Source organism: Humulus lupulus, chromosome 2 (assembly GCF_963169125.1).
Source record: "Humulus lupulus chromosome 2, drHumLupu1.1, whole genome shotgun sequence".
In the NCBI taxonomy this organism is placed as follows: Eukaryota; Viridiplantae; Streptophyta; class Magnoliopsida; order Rosales; family Cannabaceae; genus Humulus; species Humulus lupulus.
In genome coordinates, this window is record NC_084794.1 from 227,472,687 (window position 1) to 227,480,417 (window position 7,731).

A 7,731-nucleotide genomic window follows, 5' to 3' on the forward strand; every position below is an offset into this window, starting at 1 on the left:
TACTATATTTTATGATTTAAAAACATATTATAAGCGTAAAAAATCGTTATGGTTTATATAATATAACAAACTAAAAATGTTATCAAAATAATCAAATGTAACAGTTGAAAAGTATTATGAAAAAAGTATAAGATTAAACTTCAAATTTATAACCAAAAACTCTATTTAAATGTTATTATTTGAATATTATGGCACCTAAAAATGTGTTATTGAATAGTTTAAGATAGCACCGAACATAACATTCAAATACTGTTATAGAAAACACTGGACTTTTAATAACAGGGGCTATGTTAGCATTTTCAGAAGTGTTATCAATAGTCCCAGTTAGCAGTTTTTAAGTGTTATGAATACTGTTTTTTCTTGTAGTGTATATTTTTATTCAAAATAAATATTTTTAAATCATAAAAGATATATATTTACATTTTAATTAATAATAAGTTAGTAATAAAATATAACGGTGTTCATCCAATCTTATTCACACTAAGTGGAGATTTCATATCTTAAATCCAATCTAATTCACAATATATTCTAATTCATTGATCAATTATGTTCTTTTAAAACGTCAAATTATTTATTAATTTTGATAGTTTATCACAAAAATTTATATATATTTTATTAATAAATTAGTTAACTACTCAAATATTGAAATAAAACATCAATTTAAAATTTGATTCAACGATCTTAAATTCCATAACTATTAAGTAACAATGTAAATAAACTCTAAAAGTCATAAATAACAACACCTCATATATCATAAATCACAAACAAGAACAACATTTTATTTTGATTTAGAAAATATATATTTTAAATAAAATTATAATATTAATTATATATAAGTTTTTAAATGGTTTATTATATTTTGGGTCCTCTATTTCTTTTAATACCAGGTTGGACACCAAGTTTGTTATACCTATATTTTGCATATGAAAATATTAATAGAAAATGACATGACATTATATCGCCAAACCATAAGAAGGTGCTTGGATGTACGAAAGACATGATATTTAAGCTGCCTCACTTGGATGACCTCGAGAAGAAGGTGTACCCTGTTTGGAATATATGACTTTACACTTCCTAAATCAACAATTATTGATGGTAATAATTTAATAATAGAAACCCTAGATGCTAATTGAGAACCTCATTCAAAGTATGAATGAAAATCGTGAAAATAAATGATTAAGTGATTAAATGATTATAGGATAAACTTAGAAACATTTAATCATCAATGCTAACAACATAAACTCAATAGAATGACAAAATACAAGATTAGGGTTAGAGAGATACATCCTTTTGTATTGAGCCACTTGAATCTGCAAACTTGGGGAACTTCTAAAGCTTATACACAATAAGAATATCGTTTTCAAAAATCTCAATTCCAAGCCTTCCCTTGTTGTTTAAAGCTTCAACTAAGTAGAATGAGATTTGAGATTTAACAAGACTTAAAACTCATGCAAGTCAACCAAAGCTTGATGAGTTTCTTGGAGAAAATTTTGGTCTTTGAGAGCCACACACACAGAGAGAGAGAGAGAGAGAGAGAGAGAGAGGTTAGAGAAAGAGTTGGAAAATATGATCAAGGCTTTACAACTACAACAACCCATATTTATAGTGTAGGCATCGCCATTAGTCTAATAAATAGGATTAGAGCATTTAAAACACATAATTTGGAGCATTTTACATAACTGTATGACCTTAAAAGACCACCCAGACGATGTATTGCCTGCCAGGCGATACGTTGCTTACTAGCATGCGATGCATCGGCTGCTAGGGCTTTTGAAGTCCTTCACATTTTGGCAATGCTACGACACTTAGGGGGCGACGTATTGCCACCCCCTCTGACTTTGGACCCTTACAATGGTTCTAACAAACTTTTGTGAATGTTTGGATACCTCATTGTATCACTTTATACCCATAAAAGTCACTTTTAGATGCCTTTTACACAATCTCATGTTTTCACTTCTCCTTAAGTGAAAACTGTTAAGTGTTTTGCACCTCAACATGTAAATATCTTAACCATTATATTTAACCAATCTCAACATTCCCCCACTTGGTTAAATATAATCCTCTCTTCTTAGCTTAACAATTTTGGTGCACAAAATAAAGTATCTTTTGATTTGAACTTTATCTTAGTGAAAGTATTACAAAGCCTTATCGAAGTCATTGGTGTCTAAGAGATTGAACCAAGTACTCCTTAATGATTGGACCGGTAACACCTCCACTTGACCATTCATTTTCCCACTGTTGCCCTTACCACTTTTCATGGCCTTGTGCCTATCCATTTCATGGACTTTTTGGGGAGAAAACCCCAACTCCCATGAGAGGTGGCACCACCTCTAAGTTCACATATGTGAATTTCTTACAACATCTTTGCTACCTTTAGAGATGCTTGTTGAACACAACTGGACTTCATTAAAAGCCTTAGGCTTAACCCTCACTCGGTAGCAAACAACACTACCCATCCATGGATGAAACTCACGACTTTGTTAGTGTTGAAACTATTCACCCAATGAATTTTTCTTACCCATTGCATTCTTTCCCTTGATGTTCACAAGTTTGGAGTTGGGTTGCCATCATTGATGAATATATTATTCTAGTGGTTTTAGTCCCATCGCGTTTGAAGTAGGATTTACTAACCTTTTCGCAAGAGGATTTTGTAAATGGAACTGCTAAGTTCTCGCTTGTGTTAATATATGAGATCGATATGATTCCTCATCAAATCAATTTTCTCACATACTCATGTCTTAGACTTATATGTCTAGACTTCTCATTAAAAATTCTAGCTAATGTGGCTTGTTTATCACCATTGGGATATTCCTCATGAAATCCCTAAGCCATTTGGCCTCTTTTCCATTTGCCGCTAGAGCTATAAACTCATTCTCCATGGTTAAGTGAAATATACGTTTGTTTCTTTGAGCCCCAAGAAACCGCTCCTCCTTTGAGCATAACACCCAACAGATGGTGGAGAGATTGTCTCCCACACTGGATATCCAACTTGTGTCAGAGTATCCCCCAAGTATCTTAGAAAATATTGGAGATCTAGCTTCTTGGTCCCCTCTAGGTACCCTAGATTTATCTCAATTTCCTTTCAATGTTCGATACTTGAAATGATAGTAAACCTACTTAGTTTACTAACTGCATATGCAATATCCGCTCTAGTACAATGAGCGGCGTACATTAGACTCCTTAATGCACTTTCATACTCAAGTTGAGCCACTACTCTACCATTATTATTTTCAAGCTTTATGCTTGAATCAAATGGTATATTCGCCTCTTTGATTTTGAGATTACTAAACTTGTCAAGCACTTTCTCAACAAAGTGAGCTTGATTTAAGGCATAAACCCCTTGTTTCTTCTAACTTTTATACCAAAGAATGTATCGACCTCTTAAAGGTCCTTCATCTAGAAAGTGGAAGATAGAAACCTCTTCGTTTTTATTATGCCTCTCATCTCATTACTCAAAATGAGCAATCATCAGTATATAGACACACCAAGATGACATAGTCATCACAAGTCTTAGAGTATAAGCACTTATCCACATTATAGGTGTCTACACCCATCCAAAAATACGACTTCTCTTGCCATTATTTCGGTGCCTGTTTTTAAACCATATAAAGATTTAACAAGCCTACACACTTTCTGTTCATTTCAACTTAAAACTAAACCTTCTGGTTGTTCTATATAGATCTCCTCAACGAGATCTCCATTTAGGAATGTCATTTTGACATCCATTTGATGAACATAAGGTTATATATTGATGATAAGGCAAACAAAACTCTTTTTGTGGTTGTCCTAGCAACTGGTGCATACGTGTCAAAATAATCGATTCATTCCTTTTGTTTAAACCCTTTAGATACTCATCTAGCTTTGAAGGATTGTATATGCCATCAGTGTGATATTTCCTCTGAAATACCCACTTGCACACAATTGGTTTTGAACCTTGTGGAAGGTCTACCAATTCCCATGTATAGTTTTACATAATTGAATCCCCCTCATCATTTATTGCCTCCTTCCAAAAAGCAGAGTCTCTCAAAGAAATTGCTTCTTGGAATATTTTAGGATCATCCTCAACTTGAAGAATCATAGGATTTTGTATGTGACTTCTTCAAGTCTATCATAGATTATCTCTACTTGAGAACATTGCTTAATTGATCCCAACTCTTTAAGCTTTTGGGTTCTCCAAGGTAATATTGGTTGCTCATCAACCTTTGGATCTTTCTCTTTACGAGATTCTCCAACAAATGTGGGTTCTTGAGAGTTTCTATCACAATATAATATATTCTCAAAGAACTCCACTTCTCTTGATTCAATTATAACATTACACTCAAAGTCTAGTAGCCTATAGGCCTTGCTAGTTGAGGCATAGCCAACAAATGCACACTTTATGACCCTTGGTCCTAACTTGGTTCCTCTCCATAACTTATATTGAGATACATTGTTCTTTTTCAAAGGAATTTGATTCAATATATGACATGGATCAAGCAAAGCCTCACCCCAAAAATTATAACACAATTTAGCATGTAAAGGCATAGAGTTATTCTTCTCAAGATAAGCCTTATTCTTTCTTTCAACTATTCCATTTTTTTGTGGAGTGTATGGTGCCGTGCATTCATGTATACTGCAATGTTGTTCACAAAATACATTAAAATCATTTAAAAAGTATTGACCACCTCTATCACTTCTAAGAGTCTTTATTTTCCTTTCCAATTAATTTTCTACTTCAGCTTTATAGATTTTAAATACATTAAAAGCCTCATCCTTACTCTTAAACAAATACACATAAGTATACCTAGAGCAATCATCTATACAAGCCATGAAGTATCTATTTCATCCTCTAGTCAACATGTCATTCAATTCACATAAATGACTATGTATTAAATCTAGCAAGTTTGAACATCGATCAACACTTGAAAAAAGTTTCTTTATCATTTTAGATTTAACACATAATTCACATTTATCATGCTCATTCACACCACTATTAATCAATCAACATTTTAGAGCTCTTTTAATTATGCTATAACCTAATGAGCAAGTCTATTATGCCATAAGGCAATAAAATTAGAATTAACCACATTGCAAGATTTAGATGCCCTATCATTATTGTCACTATTAAGAGCACAAAGTTTGATCATTCCATGACATGTATAACCCTTTCCCACAAATGTGCCCAATTTAGTCAAAGTTAGTTTACTAAATTCAATCACCATTTTGATACCAGATTTTCTCAATAGACTTCCACTCATAATGTTTCTAGTCATATTGGGAACATAGAAAACATTAGTTAGAGTCACTTTCTTTCCATTAGTGAAGCACACATCAATGCAGCCCCTTCCAAGTACTTTTGTTCTCTTTTCATTTCTCATTGGACTTCAAGTCCCACCTTTGCACTTTCAAAAGTTTTGAAATGTAGTGTCCCAAAACTCTTACTTAGCAATATAGTAGTAGTAGTTAGTAGTAGTTTGTAGTATGTTAGTTTCCGTGGATTTTGGTTGAAGATGGGACTTAGTTGGAAACTCATAGCAACAATTATTGATTTTATAAGTTTAACCTATGGTTTAGAAATATTAATTATAACATAAGGTTTGGTTAATATTGCTAGCCCTAGAAATATTATTTATTATAACCTAAGGTTTAGATAGAATTATTAAGAATGCGACACTTGTCATAATCATGTTTATTAAGGATTTAAGTATTTTTTATGAATAGTTTTATTAAGAGAAAGATCTAGAAGCTCTAGAACCTTCCAGCAGCTGTTAGGATCACGCTTTGACTAAGTCAAAGTTGTTTAATCAATTCAAAATATGCTAAAAAAGTGCAAATACGTGTTTGATATATCAACGTATGAAGATATATCGTAGCTTTAGGGGATGATATATCACCTACGGGAGATACGGAAAATACATCGACTTCGCACGAACGAACGAACAGGGCTCGGGATATAGGTCTAGGCGATGTATAGCCTAGGGTAGGCGATATATCACCCCTGGCATATATTTTTGGAAGCTTAAGGTTTTTTAATTTAAAAAATAGCCTTAACCACTTGGACCTGCCTTTGAACGATTTTGACCGAGTTTTGGGCATCTGCTGAATGAAAATTCAAATCTTTTTCATTTTATATTCATTTATTTATTCATCCTAAAAGGGGTTAGTTTCACTCCTAGAACTCTATAAATATGACCTAGAACTCAGCCATTTCCTTCATTCTTAAAGCATTCTTCAGAGCCTCCAAGCTGCTAAGATTACTATAGAGAGAAACACTTGGATTTTTGGTTAAAATATTTTCCAATCCAAGCTTTTCTAAACTCTTGGGAAGTGAGATATAGTGTTATTTCGGTATCAAGGTGTAGATCAAAGATATAGTTATCCAAGGTATTCCTATCCTTAAGTTCAGTTTTTCATAATTCTTTAGTTTTCTTTTATTTTCTTTCAGATCCTAACTCTTGTTTATGATTCTTGGTTAGGTGTTTAAGTTTCTTCTTTGATGGTTTTTACTATTGATTTTAGGAGTTTTCCCAAATCCCGTTATTGTCTCCATATCCTGATTTTTGGTAAGGAAAATAGGTTAGATTATATGTGTTTATATGTTTATGTAATGATATGTTTTATGCTATGATATGTATATGTATAAATATGTTTTGTAGTTGCTTGGGCATATGACTTGCTTAGATAGCAAGCCGAAAGAATTTATGTTATAGTCGCTTGGGCATATGCCTTGCTTAGATAGCAAGCCCCTAGAATTTTTATCATTTTCATGGTTTAGAGTTATGATTTACCCTACCTCGATTAGTAGACAGAGGACCTAGATGGGTTATCATATACTATAGTTGTGATCTAACCTACCTCGATTAGTAGACAGATGACCTAGATGGTTTTATCACATACCATGTTAATGAGTTAATGACCATTAATATTGTAGTCCTATATGATATACATTTTTATAGTCATATGTTTTATAGTATATGTTTATGATATAGTCTTATGTTTATGATTTATGATACAGATCATTTATTATTGAGGATAGAAACCTGACCTGTGACCACCTTATTGCTAGCATCAGCCTCTCCTTGGGTTAAGGCAAAAACCCTGGCAGGAACCATCTTATCCTCCTTTTTCCCCTCTGACTTGAGCTGAGGACATTCTTTCTTTCAGTGTCCCTCTTGAACACAGTTGTAACATCATTTGGTGTTTGCCCGGCATTCCCTAGGATGTTTCCTTTGGAACTTAGCACATGGCGAGTACTATACATAACCCGACCTACTTCCTCCATTATTTGTCTGTGCCCTTTTATCGTTGTCGAGCTGTTTGTTGTCAGGATGCCTTCTTTTCTGACCATTGTTATTGTTGTTGCTGGATTGATTGCTATTGTTGTGGTGGTTGTTCCAACTTGTCTGAGATTGACCCTGCTGTCTAGGCTTAGGCTTACTGGCTTCTTCCTTACTAACATTAGCCTGCAACCTTTCTACTTCTATTGCCATCTCTAGAACGTCGGCATAAGTAGTGTTTCTTGGGTTTGCTAACTTAACCCCTAGCTCGATCTTCAATCGAATTCCTCTAACAAACTTAGACACCCTCAGATAGTCAGTTGGAACCATTTCCGGTGCGAACTTAGCCAAACGATCGAACTGCCGAGCATACTCTGCCACTGATAAACTTCCTTGCTTTAGGCCAGCTAACTCCTCAACTCTTGAAGCGAGTACAGCCGAATTATAGTAATTTTTGTGGAACAACTCCACAAAT